This window comes from Erinaceus europaeus, chromosome 7 (genome assembly GCF_950295315.1).
Source record: "Erinaceus europaeus chromosome 7, mEriEur2.1, whole genome shotgun sequence".
Lineage (NCBI taxonomy): Eukaryota > Metazoa > Chordata > Mammalia > Eulipotyphla > Erinaceidae > Erinaceus > Erinaceus europaeus.
The window spans coordinates 88,886,274-88,905,294 of NC_080168.1; positions in this window are offsets into that span (position 1 = coordinate 88,886,274).

Here is a 19,021-nt window from a genome sequence, read left to right on the forward strand (position 1 = left end):
GTTAGAGAGAGTTGTGAATGGAAAAATACCGAGTCGATTAAGTGCTTTCTGGTTTTCTTTGATATTTCACTCCCATTAGGAAATATAAACAGAGAGCTCTGTTTGGGTTTTGATTTTGAAAGCCATCCTCCTAGTTCAGGTACCAGGTGGTTTTCAGTTTGGACATTGGCTTTCCCCCACCAAGCGATATAAACCCTTTCAGGTGCAGTATTAAAAGGTTTATTTTTTTTTACTCCTGATTTTGAGCCAGGGCAGATAAGTCCCAGAAGTTATATGGGGCTGGTAGAGTGTATAGGAAGATGGTTTCCATTATGGAAGTGAAAGTCCGATCATTTCTTTTTCTTCCCCAAATCATTTCACTCCCACATTTCACCCTCACAAGAAGAGCATGTGTGAACTGCTTTAGAGATCACTTTATATAAACCGTCTTGTTAAGGAGATTCCCTTCATGACACATCTACTAAATTCAGCATCTGTAAACCACAAATTCCAAGTATTCACCATGTTCAAAGCATACAAATTTCATTTTTGGTGAAAATTGATTAGAATTAATAGCTATGCTTTGTCTTCATACCAAATTTTGTTACAAGACTTTAATTATAAGTGTGACCTTGTTCCTCTCCTCTATCTTCCATCTTATGATCAGTTCAAGGATTAAATGTATAAAAAAGAAAATTTTAGGGGGTGGTGGTGACTCAGTGAGTGTAAATATTACCATCTGTAAGAATCTGGGTTCAAGACCCTGGTCCCATCTTCAAGGGTGAGGCTTCATGAGCAACACAACAGTGTTATAGATGTCTGACTTCTGTCTCTCTCTCTCTCTCTCTCTTTCTTCCTCTCTCCCTCTCCCTCCTCTCTCTCTCTCTCTGACTTTCACTCTTTATCAAAAAGAAAGAAAAAGAAAAACTGACCACTAGGAATGGTCTAGTCATGCAGGCACTGAGTCCCAGTGACATTTTGGTGACAAAAGAAAGAACTTTTTACTTTAAAGTAAAGTTCTATGCACATGTCAGAATCATAATCGGTTAAAAGAAAAAAAATTAATTATTTTTTATCATATATCATATAGTTCCTAAAACAGTTGAAGTGATACTTACTTAAGCTATCTATATTAATTTCCATCTTGGCTCAATCCAAAAGGTACTTGACAGAAAAGTTTTTAGAATTCAAACCTTTTCCTTCTTTTTATGACAGCCCAGATAACTGATAGTGCTTGCCTTATCTGTATAGATACTTGATTCCTTTGCGTTCTCACTGCACCAAATTGAACTGTCTCACCTCTGATTTGATAAAAAAAAATTTTTAATTTATTTATTCCCTTTTGTTGCCCTTGTTGTTTTATTGTTGTAGTTATTATTGTTGTTGTCGTTGTTGGATAGGACAGAGAGAAATGGAGAGAGGAGGGGAAGACAGAGAGGAGGAGAGAAAGATAGACACCTGCAGACCTGCTTCACCTCCTGTGAAGCGACTCCCCTGCAGGTGGGGAGCCGGGGTTCGAACCAGGATCCTTATGCCGGTCCTTGTGCTTTGTGCCACCTGCGCTTAACCCGCTGCGCTACAGCCCGACTCCCTTGATAAAATTTTTATCTTCCACACAGTATTCATAACATGGCTCAGCACTCAAAGTTCTAAAGTATGAGATTACCTTCCAACCTGAGCTCTAGATGATGATATGGAGAGGAAAGAATACAACTTAACAATTACTATATTTTCATGGCCTTCCTTCAGTTGTTTGGTAAAGTTTGTTTGTCCTTTTACCCACTGAAAAGACATTTTGAAAGTCTGTGTGCTCTATGGTGGATTCTGCTGACTTAACACACTTGCTTTCTCTAATAGGCTTTGCTGCTTTTGTATGGCCAAAGATATATGTGTGTGTGTCCCCATGTATTTATATAAAGTGTCTGTCTGTCTATCTGCTTCCATATCTATCTAATTCCTAAACCAGTTGAAGTGAAATGTATGCACTGTAGATATAAAGGACATAGGGCTAGAACTTCTGACAGCTAAATTTTTTTAAAAAATTTTATTTATTTAAAAAAGGAGACATTAACAAAACCATAGGATAAGAGGGTGTACAACTCCACACAATTCCCACCACCAGATCTCTATATCCCATCCCCTCCCCTGATAGCTTTCCTATTCTTTATCCTTCTGGGAGTTTGGACCCAAGGTCATAGTGGGATGCAGAAGGTTGAAGGTCTGACTTCTATAATTGCTTCCCTGTTGAACATGGGTGTTGACTGGTAGATCCATACTCCCAGCCTGCCTCTCTTTCCCTAGTAGGTTGGAGCTCTGGGGAAGTGGAGCTCCAGGACACATTGGTGGGGTTGTCTGTCCAGGGAAGTCTGGTTGGCATCATGCTAGCATCTGGAACCTGGTGGATGAAAAGAGAGTTAATATACAAAGCCAAACAAATTGTTGAGCAATCATGGACCTAAAGGTTGGAATAGTGCAGATGAAGTGTTGGGGGGTACTCACTGCAGACTACTGTGTACTTTTGCTTTCAGGTATATATTTTGCCCTAGTTTATGGATATGTGTGAACATATGCTCTATCATGTGGGACCTAGTCTATATCTAGGTTTTGGGACTTTGTTAGGAAGTGAACTGCCTGGAATGGAATTAGAGAATACTATGAAAGGAAAGGTCTCACCCAAGTAATGAAGCTGAAGGGTTGTCATTCCACACCTGAAGTCTCTGGACAGAGTCTGAAGTGATGCATGCTGAGGTGGTACTTGTTGTGTTGATTAGGTTAGGATCGGCGGATGCAATATTATTCGGTATGAATTGAGAGAAGCATACAGGAAAGTGGGCCCCACCCTAAGGTTCCAGGACTGCGGGAAATACAGGCTCTATAGTGGAAATGTGAGGTTCCTGCTGTCTTAGAGTTCAAGAAGACAATATATAGTTATTGTTATAATCACATAATTTGGTAATTGGGTTAACTTTGAAAAATCCCTTTGTTAGGATTTGCTGTATAATACCCAACATCACCATAAATTATATCCTTTGGCATTATTTGTATATAGCTGTGCCACAGGTTGCTTCTGTTCTCCCTGGTGTAGGCTTTTGAGATAGTCAACATATCAAAGACTCAGCCTATGTATTAAAAAGACTCAGTCTATGCTTTAAAAAGCTTGAGACATACAATCAATTTTCCCCTCTCATATTAATTAAATAGTGGTTTATATGACTTAAAATTAATAGGAGTGTACATAAACACCATTCCCACCACCAAAAGACTGTGTCCCATCCTAACCCCCCCCCAACCCCCTTGCCACCCCAGGAAGCCGAATATTCACCCTCACCCCATATTTTTTACTTTGTTGCCCTACTCTGGCAGTTAACTTTTAACGTGTTAGACCTGAGATAGAAACGGAGATGGGGAAGCAACAAATCAAGAAATGAAAAGATCAAGTATTGGTGACATTATTTCAGTGTCTGCATCAACCTAGTTCTGACAGTTCTGACAAACTGAGGTCTCCCACATACACCACCTCACTACACCTGGGATGTTTTTTATTCAGGCAGAGAGAAACAGGAAGAGAGGCACCATAGCACCAGAGTTTAGTCTGTTGCCATAACCCCTTCCTTGTGGAGCTAGATCTCCAATCTGGTGCATGGTAAGGTTCCTGACTCTGAGAGCTATCCCTCTGTTCCTTACCTCCCAACCACCCTGTCCCCTATCCTGTCTTTAAGGTACATGAGTTGGTACAATCCAGTATGAGTTGGGCTTTCTGTTTCGTAATGGAATGCTACTAAAATGATAGTGCAGGGGAATGTCCGTAGGCCTTGATTTCAACAAGGTATTTGACAATGTTTGTTAAAATAGTTTTGTGTGGACAAGAGGATAATTACCAGTTGTTCAGCACATACTCAGGTTATCTTTCTAGAGATATATCAGTCTGGGAAAAGTTCTGTATTGGTATTTCACAAATCTCATAGAAGGAAAACTAAATGAACAAATATGAACTCTGAAAGATCTTGAAGATTTCTCAGATGTCAATTACTCAAACTCTAGGTAGGTGAAAAGCACCACCAACAACATAGTGGTGGAATTATGGCAAAGAAAAAAAATATCTGGGGGCTGTCCAGTTCAATGCTGGAATCAGGGAGTCTGTGAGAGTCTGAGGCCAGAGAGACAATAGACTCTGATAGCAAAGGCCAGTAAATACCTGGAGGCAGTATTAACAATCAAGATACGTAGCTGCAGGCTCAAATTCTACCCTTGTCAGTGAGAGTATCTGTGCAACTCAAGCAAAGTTGCTTTAACCTCAGATCTTCTGTTTCTTCCCTATAAAGCTGGGGAGTATAGCACCAACTGGGTTGTTTTGAAAAATCTGGCAGAAAGTCTATGCTCAATACATAGTTATTTATGACGTATTAGCATACAGTTTATTAGGAACAGAGAAGGCATGTAAATTGTATGAAAGAAGGAGTATTTCTGCAGAATATGCTCTCCCCCCATATCAACCTAAGTGTTCTGCTTAGAGCCTCACAAGGAGATATGTACACCATCTTAAGAATCAGTTTGATAGCAGATATGGCAGCTTGGGTCAATATCAGTTTGATTAGAATCTACTGAGTGATGCTGCTTTTAAACACTTGGCGCCCCTAGACTGCTTCAGTGGAGGCGGAGGAAGTGTAACATAGGAATTATATAGTAGCAAGAGCAATTTAGCTAAAAATGGTTTGAACAATGGCACCTTGGTTGGCACTGTGATATGGCTGAGATTGAAATTCCTTATAGGTTATTTGCACATTATGGTTTGGTCCCTAATTTTCAGTCAATTAAAAAATTAATAGTGATGTAATGTTGATTTACAAAATCATAAGGTAACAGGGATGTAATTTTATACCTTTCCCACCACCAGAATTCGGTGTCCCCATTCCCTCCCTGGAAACTGCAATAGTTCTCTCAAGGTCACAGATATGGGTTGATTATTATTACTTTAACTTTTTTCTGTGGTCCTGCCTTCTCTTCCTTCCAAGTCACATCTACACCTATTACTATTTCTGAGCACACTTCCTCTTTTTTTTTTCTCTACTGTCTCTGGGTCCTGATGGAAGTTCAGAGTCCTCTAGTCATCTTCACCTAACATTTACCCCTCTGGGAGTATGGACAAAAATTCTTTTATAAAAAAATTTATTAGTGATTTAATATTGATTTAGAAAATTACGAGATAACAGGGGTACAACTCTGCACTGTTCCCACTACCTGAGTTATGAATTCCCAATCCCTTAATTGTAAGCTACAAAAGTTCATTTAAGATTGGAGATATGAGTTAGTTATTATTGTTACAACTATCTATCTATACTTGCAAATATTTACCCTTTTTACTCCCTAAGGTCCCCTCTTCTCTCTCTGGGTCTTGATGGAATTGGAGTTCAGAGCCTTCTGGTCATCTTCCTCCTATCATTTCTCCCCCTCTAGGAATATGGATCAAAATTATTTTGGGGAGTTATCTGGACCTGGGTGTTGTTAGATCAAACCATACCCCCAGCTGTTTCTGTCTTTCTCTACTGGGGTGGGACTCTGAAGAGGTGAGGGTCCATGAGACATTGGTAGAAAGTTGGATCAAGGCACAGTAGCTCCCAAACTTGAAGAAAATACATACATACAATGAACTGTTTACCATGTTAATCTGACCTGCAGCCCACATCTATTCATATTTAGCACAGGAGTCTGTATAACCTCCGAGTCCCTATCATTCTGTATTCGCAGTCTCATGGTCACAAGTAGGAATATTCTAGGCTGTACTCATTTTTCAGTCAATTATTAAACTTACCTTGCCTTGGATTTTTAGTGGAAAGCTAGAATAATCTCAGCATTAGTAGTTTGTTTCTTCCTGTCTTACAAACACTGTTATTTATTCATTTACTAGTGTAAATGTGATATGGAAAAATTAGAAAAAGAACAAGGAAACTCATGGTTTGACCTCTTTATGGATTACCATGGTTATTATGTTGGCCTACACCATCCTAGGTCCTTTCCTTGTCATTTTATCTGTCTATGGGAGGAAACTGCTACAAAAGAGGTTCAGGTTCTTCACTACCAGAAGTTTTAGGAGGAAATTTGAAAACCCATCAGCAATGTACCACAAAAAATCTCATTGCGTGGAAAGAAGGCTGAATTTTATAATGTCAAAAATTTTAATCTACTCTAAAATTCTAAGAAAGAAACACAATAAGTGTCATTAACTTGCCTGTGAGGGCATTATTCATTTATACTGCATTTTCAGGATTCAGCTGAAAAAGAACTTCTGGAAAGTTCAAATCTATTTGTAAGCCATTTTGTTGTTTTCCAAAGTATTGGCTCCAGTGCCTATATTTGATTTCTGTGCTTGAGCAAACCCACCCACATGCCAGACTGAATGCATTTGACATTTCCTTTTTTTGAATAGTATCCATCCAGCATAATGTAGCTTACTGGAAAAAAAAATCTGCACAGTGTGACTCAGCCAGTCATGCAAGCCTTCCTTTCTGTGGAATTCTTCTTCCCACCCCCTGCTACAAAATGAAAATGGGCCACATTATTTAAGGATAAACAAATTGGAAAGTGCTTCCAGTAACATCCTTTTATGTATAAGATGCCAACAACTAACTGAAAAACTTTGGCTAAGATCCTGCTTCCTAGCTAAATGATGCATAAATACAGTTAGTTTAGTTAAACTAGAATTCAACTTCTCAAATTCTCCAACTAGAAATAGAAAATGAAATCTTTTCCCAAGAAGCAGAGTCATGATTTCTTTTTCTTTAAGCTATCCCTAAATTATCTAATACAAAGCTGGCCACACTCCTTTTAATGCTCTCTAAACCAAACCATAGAAGGCAGCGTAGTACTTGAGAATTATGTAAGCCACATGACCATATGAACTAACTAGATCTAGGCTCCTTGTCATTCACCAATCCCCCCTTTTTTTTTCTATTTTCTGATACATTTCAAGGAAACTTCCCAGATATTCATATGTGTTATTCCTATTCATATTTTGAACTGGGGCTCGGTGCCTGCACTACGAATCCACTTCTCCCAGAGGCCATTTTTTCCCCCTTTTGTTGCCCTTGTTGTTGTGCTTATTGTAGTTGTTATTGTTACTGTTGTCATAGCTGCTGTTGTTGTTGTTGGACAGGACAGAGAGAAATGGAGAGAGGAGGGGAAGACAGAGAGGGAGAGAGAAAGACACCTGCAGACCTGCTTCACCCCTTATGAAGAGACCCTCCAGAAGGTGGGGAACCGGGGGCTCAAACTGGGATCCTTACGCTGGTCCTTGCACTTTGCTCCATATGCACTTAACCCACTGTGCTGCCACCCAGCTCCTGAACGCTACTATTTTTTAAAGTTGCATGTTGAATGACTGTAGAAAGGTTACTGGAGCTAGATGATAGTGTACACTTGAGAATTTCTTTAGGTGAGTGGCAAGTAAGCAAAAACTTCTTGGGGTCATTTATAATTGTCATAAAGCTATCAGTGTGAAAGGGAGAAGCAACAAGATTATGGCATTTGGGTTAGAAACAGATAACTGGAGAAGAAGTAAGCTGCCGTGTTTGATAGGCAAGTAACAACAGTGTTAACGGCACTGTTACACATGTTGAGCACTAGGTGAGGTGGCTTAGATACACTTTCTTTCATTCTCATCTTCTTAGATGAGTAATGTGAACTCCATCTGACAAATGAATTGACTGAGGCCCAGAAGACTCAGGAGTTCCACAGCAGTCTAGGAGCTGACCGCCATATTTACCTCCCTCACCCCCCAACCTCCAAACACTTACTTTCTTCCTGTTTGCTTACCATGTTGTGTTAGATGGCATAAGTAGAGCCTTTGAAAAAAAAATCAGATAACTTTTTTTGTAACATGCACACTCAACCAGGTGCGACACGACCCGGCCCCCAAATAACTTTTTTAAAAAGTGACAAATAAAATGTATTTCTTTTATACATAAATGGATTTATTTGAGTTTATTTTTAAAAGTCATGTTAGACTAAAAGGGAATTAGATTGAACAGGCAAAACAGAGCTGGTAATGTCCGAAAAGAATGGTAGGACACTTCAGGGCTCACTTTGAGGTCTTACTCTCATTTCTTTATCTAATCATCTGTTTTCTCCCTTAAAAATGTCCAGAATGTGCTAATCTTTGTCAAGGTCTCTAACCACTACCTGTATACATGGTGACATTGTGAGAATACCAAAAAGGCATCTTGTTTGACTGATCCATGAATAAGGGGCTCCAGAACCCCCTTCTGGTTAGACCCTGGAACTTGGCCAGTAGACCACAGCCTGATTTTCAATAGCTGCTCCCCTCCTAGGAAATGCTTTGGGCAGGGAATAGCTTGTGTGGCCACGTATGGTGGGCTTAGCCTTGCATTTTGCACCACCATTTCAAGTTACTATCATTTCTTCCCTGCAGCAGTCTTTTAATGCCTCTCCTTATCAGCCATCTGATTTCACTAGGCGATGACTAATTTGCTTTCTGATAGACAAGTCTGATCATGTCAGTGCACCACTGACCCAACAATAGCTTCCCTTATGTTCTCAGCATGAAGTTGAGAATCTCTGGTACAGCAAACACACCATTACCTGGCTGCCAGCATTTCTCCTTTCCTCTCTTGCTACCCCTTTCCCTCTTTCCCTGTACTCTACTACTGTTCATTGCCTCATCTTTGAGATTTCTGGACCCTGAATGCCTTTTGTTTCTTGTTCTTGGTTCTTTACTTAGTAGATTTCTACCTGTCTTTCAGTACTCAGCTTTGACAGCCTCTGGGCAGTGTCTGACCCCAAGAGTCAGGGCTAGGTGTTCCTCTGTTCTCACAGAGCATCTGTACTGCCTCTGAACAATAGTACTTAAAACCACACTTTAGAATTCTGTCTCTGCCTTTTCCACAAGACCATCTACTTCTCCACAGGAAAAGTAACATCTTACTAATGACTGTAAACTGTTGGAACCTACCATACTACTTGACTTAACTTTCAACTAGCAATATAATTTGCCATTGAGTGGTTGTAGAATCATTCAGTAAACTGTCTAGAAAAATGTGGAGACTGGGCTGCGGAAACAGTGAAAAGGCAAGCACTTTCTGGATTTAAGATAGTCGGCACCTCTGTAACCACTTCTCTGGTAGAGTCTTGATCTGGGGGTTTCCCCTTCTTCCTTAAATCTGGACTGAAACTGGAATTCAGACTATCCTCTCACACCTGCTTCTGTGGTATAAAGTGTCTCTAGAAGAATGTAACAATTAAGCAAAGACTAGGCCACTAAAAATAGCTCTGGCAGTGCTATTGCAGAAGGAATCTGCATTTGGTAAATGAATGAAATTTGAGCTGGTCTTTTAGGAAAAAAAAAAGTTTCCTCTAGCCATAAAATCCAGGAATGTAGCTGGAGGACAGCCCACAGGTAGGGTGGCCGATGATATTTAAAACACCAAATTTTGGAAATTTCAGACAATCAATCCTTTTGGGTTATTGTCCACAGCAGTGATTCACTTAGCTCTCCTGAACAGAAGATGCTTTTTATTATTTATTTAGGTATTTATTTACTTTGGGTTTAGGAATTAGGACCTAAGTGGAAATAGTGTCAACAAAATTTTAAGCCTCAAAGTCCATACAATTCCATTCTCATCTCAACACTTCTAGGACAACCCTGCTGCTCTCATCATGTTCAAAACTTGTCCTTCTGTCTTTCTATATTTTACTATATTTATTTATTTCTTCAACCAGAGCATTAATTAGTTCTTGCTTACAGTGGTGCCAGGGATAGAACTTGGAATCTTGGAGATTCAGGCCTGAAAGTGCCTTTGTCCTTTAAAGGGAAGAAAACATCTATGACACTGGACAAAAGTAATGGTCTATTGTTAGTTACTACCCCACACTGTTACATATAACGGGACCTGTTATGGGCATGCAGTTAAGAAAGACATCTTGTTCAGATCTTTTATTACTGCTTTACACCTTCTTTTCTTTTTTTCACCACATGATATTTTCCCCTACAATAAATGTCAACCAACTTTGTGTGTGTCTGTGTCTGTTTGATGAACCAAACAATATGTATTGTAGGGTGGCTGTCCAAACAGTCCTGCTAGTGCCCCACTGCCCTGTTGCAGTGTAAAAATAACCATAGACAGAATATAAGTGATAGGCACAGACCATTTCAGTAAAACTATATTTATGAAATGAAATGAGAACTTTATGTAATTTTTTATGTGTCATACAGTATTCTTCTTTTGATTCTCCTCCTCCAAATCATTTAGAAAAGTAAAAAACATTCTTACCTCACAGAACCTACAAAAACAAGTGATCTGCTTTTGGCCAGTGGGTAGTCTATCATTTGTTTGCTCCTATAGTAGGATGTCATCTTGGGGGTGACATTCAAGTTTAGCTACTATATCTTGAACTTGAGTTCCGTGAGAATGCTGGTTCTGGGGTCAAGAGTATAGTTTTGTCTATTAGAGTTCACTTGACGTCCCAGAGGTTGCAGATTTAGTTCCCAGCACCACATTATGCTAAAGTTGAGCAGTGTTCTGGTCTTTCCTTCCTCTTCCATTATAGTAAATAAATGACTCCATCTTTTTTTTTTTTTTTAAAAAGGGCAAATTCTGTTGGGAGATACTGTCTTTCTAACCTCCCTCCAATCCTGCTATGAGATACTAGTACTGCTATTGTCTACGTACTACATCTTAGCTGGCAAGGATTTCAAAGATCATATGGCTGACTTCACACCAGTGAGAATGGCCCACATTCAAAATATTGGAAATGACATCTGTTGACAAGGATGTGAAGAAAGAGAAACTCTGGTACATTGCTTGTAGCAATGCAAATTACTTCAACCCCTATGGGAGAAGTCCTTAAATTAAAAAAAAAAAAAAAGGAAATACATTATCAAATACATCAATACCTCTTTGGGTATATATCCAAAAGACATGGAAGCACTGATTTGAAAGGATATTTGTAAGGATATCTGTAACTCTATGTTCAGAACTTCACTGTTTATAATAGCCAAAATATGGAATCACCCCACATGCCCCATTGAGAGACAGCTGGACAGAGAAGGTATGGGTTATATATTCAATGGAATACTACTTACTCTGCAATAAAAAAAAGTGATATTGTATCATTTGGGGTGAAATGAATGGAACTGGAGGTTGTTATGCTATGTGAAATAAGTAAAGAGAAAATGACTACTACAAGAAGGTTTTACTTATATATAAACTACAAATAAAGCAAGAAAATACAAACCCAGTAACCAAACTGCCTCTCAGGTAGGTGCAGTGAATTTTGTGCACATTTGCGTGCACTCAAGCATATACACAGAGCTATGAAACTATACCTTTGGGATATTATAATTTTATAAATCAATGTTAAGTCACAAAGAATAAAACTATTTTAAAAAGTAAAACTCCCCCCCCCCCAAATAAAGAAAAGAGAACAACTAAAGATCACATGATTAAATCCATTCATGAAAGAGAACTGGGGTGGTCTGGGAGGTGGTGCAGTGGTAAAGCTTTGGACTCTCAAGCATGAGGTCCCGAGTTTGATCCCCGGCAGCACATGTGCCAGAGTGATGTCTGGTTCTTTCTCTCTCCTCCTATCTTTCTCATAAATAAATAGAATCTTTTTAAAAAAAGAGAGAGAGAACTGGGATTGGGGAGAGATTGGGTGTGGGTGGACAGGAGAGTGATAAAGAATATCTAAGACGCTTTTGAGATGTTGACTCTGTAAACCAAGCTTGCAGAGAGAACCTGAGAGTCAAATGGGAAGAACAAGTTGACTGTTAAGCTGTGCTGGTCAGTGGTGGCTTCATCAGAACTCCCAGAAGCCATAGGAACCATGTACAGAGTAGTGCCTATGAAGTATTTATTGAATAAACAGAAAGGGATAAGAGCACATATGGCTGGAGGGAGGTGGGAGAAGGAAAGATAATGACTTCAACCTAAGGTAGCTTAAGTTTGATTCTGCAGAAGCCTAGAAAAAAAAATTGGCAAAACAGATAATGACTTGAAAGTAGAATGCTGAGTGACACCAGCTGGTTTGGAGATGGGTTGTTCTCCCTTAACTGAGAGCTAGACCTAAACCAGCAGAGCACGAAGAACACGGAGTGGACTGAAAACCTCTTGTCCTTCAGGACCAAAACTGAGGGAATTTGTTATCCTGCTATTGTTCTTATATAAATGATTGATTTTTATTCTTTTTTATTAATAAGAGCCATTGAGACATGGATTTTTTCTTCTTTTTTATTACTGACTTACAAAATTGTAAGATAGTAAGGGTATAATTCCATATAGTTACCACCACCAGAGTTCTGTGTCTCCTATTGGAAACTGTAGTAGTTCTCCCAAGGTCAAGGCTGATTCTATAACTCTGTCTATCTATCTGTCTGTCTATCTACTGTCTGTCTGTCTATCATCCATCCATCCATCCATCCATCATCTATCTATATTTCCTATCTATCATCTATCTATATTTATATATATCATCTATCTATATTTCCCCCCAGTTTCAATGGTTCTGCCTTCACTTCCTTTCTAGTTCACTTTCAAATGTCTTTACTTTTTTCCTCTTCTCTTTCAGATAAACAAAACTGTGTTTGGCTTTCTCTAGTGTTTTTCAGATTTGCCCCCCTTTCAGTGATGGTATAAAAACAAGATTCTTGGTAACAAACACTTTGGGTCCTGATGGAATGGGTTACAGAGCCCTCTGGTTTTCTTCTCCTATCACTTACTTCTCTAGGAGGATAGGTCAAAATTCTTTTGGGGCACAGAAGGTGGAAGGTCTTGCTTCTGTAATTGCTTCTCCACTGGACATGGGCATTGGCTGGTTGAGCCACACCCCCAACTTGATTCTATCATTTCATAGTGGGGTAGAGTTCTGGAGAGGTGAGGTTCTAGGAAGCATCAGTGAGGTCATATGCCCAGGAAAATCAAGATAGAATCATAGTAGCATCTGCAACTTGGTGGCTGAAAGGCAATAAGATGGAAAGGAAGACAAAATGTTTAATAAACAGGAACCAAAAAGTAGAAATAGAGCAAATGAAAGAAGGGATGTTGGGAAGTCTATTTTTAAAATGTTCCTAGGAGCATATGTCTTAGTTAGTCATCTTTGCTTCAGCTTGATAGCTAACATGGGGAGAGACTAGAAATATTGTCTGGGAAGATGGCATCAGAGTTGAGAGTGAGACTAAGACGCAGGATTAGGGCAGAGAGTTGCTTGCAAAGTTGAAAATACATAAATGTTTGAAAATATTTTAAAGCTTTGTTCTAAGAGTCTTTTTAGTGTGAAACTTAAAAACACAGGATGTGTTGTGTTCTGTGCCTAATTTGATTTGTTCTTCTACCAAAGACACAAACTTTATTTTATTTGCCAAAATAATTGGTCGTATATATATGATAAGGCTGGATTTTCTCAGATAGAATTGCTCTTCTTTCTTTTGTATTAAGTCCACTTTTACCTTTTAGAAACTTTGATATAAAAGGATTTACATGAATCTTCTGCTGATCATTGACTATATTAAGACCCCAAACATGGCACCAGTGGTGGATAAAAACAAGGACTCAGGTTCATCCAGGTTCGACTCAGGATGGAAGCTTCATGAGCAGGGCTGCAGGTTTCTCTATTTCCTTTTCCCACTCTATCACCACTTCCCTTTTTAGTTTCTCTCTGTCTGTAGACTACATAAACAAACAAACAAACAAAACAGGGGCCAGGAAGTGGCACAACTGATTAAGCACTCATAGTGCACAAGGACCCAAGTTCAAGCCCCTGATCCCCACCTGCAGGGGGAAAGCTTCACAAGTGGTGAAGTAGGTCAAGTGTCTTTCTGTCTCTCTCCCTCTCTACTTTCCCCTCCCCTCTCAATTTCTCTCTGTCTCTATCCAATAATAAATAAATAAATTTTAAAATAATAAAGTAAATAAACAAAATACTTGAAATAAAACAAAATCTCTTAAGAAATCCCAAACATATCCAGCAACATCCATTCAATAATTGTCTGATCCTCTCTCTGTCTCTACTTTCTTCCTCGTTTAATTCATTTTGTGCATTGTTGCCTGTTTAATATTTCTGAAGCATAGCCTCAAATTCAACTCTTATTCAGTATACTCAGAGGGCTCTCTGTGGTTACCAAATAAGTTCAGACTTTCTAGTCTTTTTACTATGCTCCACTCTCTAATTTCCAAAAGATTTCCTATTACTCACTTTCTTCACCCCACCCAGTGACCATATCAAAATCACTGCCCCTTCTGATCTTGTTTTTCAACTTCTGCCTGAGAGTGAGATCAGAAGAGAAAACACAAGTAGAACTTGAACTGGAATTGGCATGTTGCACCAAAGTAAAAGACTCTGGGGTGGGTGGATGGGGAGAATACAGATCCAAGAAGGATGACAGAGTGTTGGTCTGCTTCTAAATTCTGCTTATAAGACCTTCTGTTTTGATCATCACGTTAGGTTTGCTTGTATTGCTTAACACAACACGCTGTGATCTATTTACATAATCATTGTTTTCATTGGTTTAATCCCCATTGGTTTGCCGTTTTTTTTCCTTCTCCCCACCCCCTATCCTATGTACTTCCTCTTCCTGACACTTCTGCCTCAGGAGATATAAAGGACAGTATTTTCTAATGAATAGAGATTAGATTGTTGAACTGCATCCCCGCTCGTCAATAAAGATTGAACTGCGTTCCCAGCTCAGCCATGAGTCCCTGGTTGTCTCTCTCCCGCCTGGGAAGCTAGCCTGTCAACAGAGGACCTAATGGGGGTTGTATTGTTATATGGAAAACTGGGAAATGTTATACATGTACAAACTATTGTATTTACTGTTGAATGTAAAACATTAATTCTCCAATAAAGAAAAATAAATAAATAAATAAAAGGAAAGGAAAAAAAAGAATCATTATCTATAAGTCAAAAACAAAAACCCAAAATCACTGCCTCCTCATAGAGCCTTCCCTTTTGCCTCTGGGCCATTGCTTAAGAGGTTCCATCCACCCCCATACTCCCTACACACCTGTGAACTCTACAGCCCCTTAAGATTCGGGTTAAAATTCCTCTTCTTCATGAAGCCTTTCATATCTCTAAATTGGGATTTCATGGTTGAATTTCCAAAACTCTTAGTGAAAACACACTCAAGTCTCTAGAATATAAGGTCTAGGCAGGATTCAGTCCATTTTATTTATTGTTGTGGCTCTAGGTAAATCCTGGACAAGTGCCTAGCAGATAGTAGGTGCTGAAGCAATATTTATCGAATGAATGAATAAATAAAGGAAGGTGTGTTTTTACTTGAATTCAAGGAGTCATCACGTGCAAGTGCCTAGGGCAAGCTTGGTGCTTAGTATGTTAGCATCCTTTCCCTTAAATTCTGTTTCATTCATGGAAGTTGTGAGTTTCAAATATATCTATTTCTTTAGTGCCTGGATCCTAAGTGGAGAGGAAGGAGTATCTGTTGAATATCTACTGTTCATCAGGGATTTATGCTAAGGCATTGTATTCATATCCTATACTAATTCTTCTTAAGGATTTTATAAATAAGGTATCATAGTTTCTGGGGTTTTTATCACTGTTGTGGCTATTATTGTTATTGATGTTATGCTGTCATTGTTGGTGGATAGGACAGAGAGAAGTGGAGAGAGGAGGGGAAACAGAGAGGAGGAGAGAAAGATAGACACCTGCAGACCTGCTTCACTGCTTATGAAGAGACCCCTGCAGGTGGGGAGCCAGGGGCTTGAACTAGGATCCTTGAGCTGGTCCTTGTGCTTTGCACTTCACTACCGCCCGACCCCCCCTGTTTTTTTTTTTTTTTTAACATTTTTTATCTTTATTTATTGGATAGAGACAGACAGAAGCGGAGGAGGTAGGAGGAGATAGGGAGAGAAAGAGAGACACCTGCAGACCTGCTTCACCACTTGCCAAATTTTCCCCCTATAGGTAGAGACTGGGGACTTGAACCTGGGTCCTTGTTCACTGTAACATATGTGCTTAACCAGGTGCACCATCACCTGGTCCCCACAGTTTTTGTTTTATGTATAAAGGAATCAAAGTTCACAGAAGTTTTCCAAGGACAAATACCTATAAGTGGGAAGAGCCAAGACAGTCATCTGGCTCCAAAACACATATACTTAGCAGATATACTACTGATAGTTGTGAGATAGATTATAAAGAAGGACTCAAAACCATATCTGCCTGACTTGAAAAGTCCACATTCTCACCATATAGTGTGATGCCTATCACTATGTCACTATATAATGAGTGCCTGATGAATGCACCACCTAAAAATTGAACTATGTAGAACAAAGTAAAAATCTCTGGGTAGAGGGTGAGAGTAGATGTTCAGCTTCACTGTGCAGGAAGGGAAGACCCAAACAGTCCTTTGGTGGAGGGAATGATGTTGATGTACACTCCTATTAACTTGTAGTCTCACAGATCACTTTAATTTAAAAAATAGAACTATGTATAAGTAGTGGAGTTTGTAATAGTCCAAACCTGGAAGGCCCCTAGATGCCCAATGACAGATGAATTGTTAATAATTGTTAAGTTGTGGTATATGGAATAGTATTCATGAAATCATGATTTTTTTTTTTTATCTCTGGGATGGAACATAAGGAATCATATTAAATGAGATAAGCTAGAAAGAAACAGATAAATAGTGGATGATCTCACTTACGGGTTGTATTTAGGAAACACAGGGCAAAACTTGGACTTGGTGAGGTATATTGTATCAAAGCAAATGACTGGAGTAGGGGGAGATGAGGATGGGGGACAGAATGTCTGGTACCCAAAACAAGATGGTGAAGAGAGACTAGGGTTTTTGGTGGAAGTGGTGTGTAGACACTTATCACAGGGAGATACAAAATTATACTCATACATCAACAACTGTCCTGTGAATCATTATTTCCTAAATCAAATGGTTTGAAAAATAAAGGATACAAATAAAAAATTAAATACAGCCGTTTAGAAATAAACTAGTGAACTTCCAATGCGGGGGTGGGGGAACAAACTGATGAGTTCTAATGAGTTACAGAATCAACGAATTAAGAATAAGCCACATTCCTGCTAGAGAATAATGAGATTGGAATGGTGCCAGTTGGCACAGAAGCTTTTGCTGAAAGGACAAGGTTAGCTACAAGATGGAAATAAGCCCCAAGTGACAAGTAGTCCCTTGCTGCCATTGTGGAAGTCAAGAAGTTCAGCAGCCAGCTTCGAAACCTGCATTCTTAATTAAAATGCCTGTCGTTCCACTTTAAAATCTTGAGTCTATGATTGCAGGCTGGGAAAAGAGCAGCAGGAATCTTCACGTCATCTTCAGCCATCATCCATAGCAGATCCTAGACCATAGTCATACCAGTTCCCTTGGAAAGTTCCAAATCAGAAGCCTCTTTGACCCACAGCTTCAAGACGATCCCGATTGCAAAATTAATCAAGTTGTGAGTGGAGGGACTCTCTAATGAGAAACTCCTGGGAACCTTAAGTTAATCACAGCCTGTCAATGTGAGATGCCTCACCATAAGATAAATAACAAAATGATTCTGCCATCAAGAATATCCTTTTAATATCCCAAGGGCTGTGTCCTCTTTAGGTAATAGATTGCCTTGGAAAGGTGCTTAACCATCCTAAACCTTATCTGTAAACTTAGATGGACAATACTAAGTGTCTTATCAGATGGTTTGAGAGACTTCAATAGGTAAATGTAGCTCCTAAGACCATGTTTGATATGGTTTTTCAATTTCAGTAATATCTTTTTATGTTGACTACCCTAATATTGAAACATTTGGAAGTTTATCTTCTGGAGACACAGGTTTGAAATCAGAACAACTGACTTTAGGATGGATCCTGGCATTAAAGGTCCTGATTCATATTTTATTTGAACACTATTCTAGGAAAGTAATATCCTGAGTCTTGGGTGCTTGCAGTCATTCTCAGGTACTTGAAAGAAACCTTGGTGTCTCTTTAGAGTATTTCTAATACATTGTCTGTGATTTACAATTGATTTTGATTTGATCTGATTAAAAATGATTTTTATTTACAATCAATTTGATAGGACTAAGTTCTGATTTTCATTACTATAAGAGAAAACCTATTAACAGACACTGGGTAAGTCTGATATGTATTATCTAATTCTTATGACATCTCTACTGGGTAAGTATCATTGTCCTCACTTCCAGAAAAATACAGCTTGGATACAGGTATGTTTATGGAATTTGTTACTCAACATGAACAACATTTAAATATCAGAGTTTTGGTTTCAGCCTAGATCTGCATGACCCTAAAGCATATGCTCTTTCCATTAAACCATATAGCTAATACTCTCTGAGATGCATGGTCATGCATTTCCTGTGATCATTGAGTGACTCAACATATATCCACTTCAATATTAGGTACTGAGCAGTGTGCAGAGGTAAACACCTCTTTTAGGGGGGAGTAAATAGGACTTCAAGTGTGAAAAGACCTGGTTGATGTGTACATTGGGAAGGACTGGATTAGATATAACATGGAGAATGCTATGCTTGAGCTGAGTTCTGAAGTAGGCATCAGTCAAGTGCCAATGAGTATGCTTGGAATATGAGATGGGTGGATGGATGGGGAGAGTATGAAACTCAAGAGTTTTTATCATTGCAGATACTCACATTACCTAATTTACAATGGGGTTTAGTTTTTAATAGGTAAAAAGGGGCCACTTTTGTGTTAATCAGAGTGTTCTGACAAAGAGCTGACTGACAAATAAAATTTCCTCTAGAAGTGAATGACTTTTATTGGGGAGAACTTAGTACAGCTTCACAGTGCAGGAGCAGTGGTTTTTGGGTCAGAGATAAGTGGGAAATTACTTGGTGCTGCCATGACCTCCACGTCAGCAAGAAGCAGTTTCACAAAAGACTGTCCTTTGTCAGTAAAAATGAAAGCACTCCCAAATGACTAGGGGGGTACTGTGTATCAAACTGACATCTTTTAAAAAATATTTATTTATTTATTCCCTTTTGTTGCCCTTATTGTTTTATTGTTGTAGTCATTATTGTTGTCGTCGTTATTGGATAGGACAAAGAGAAAT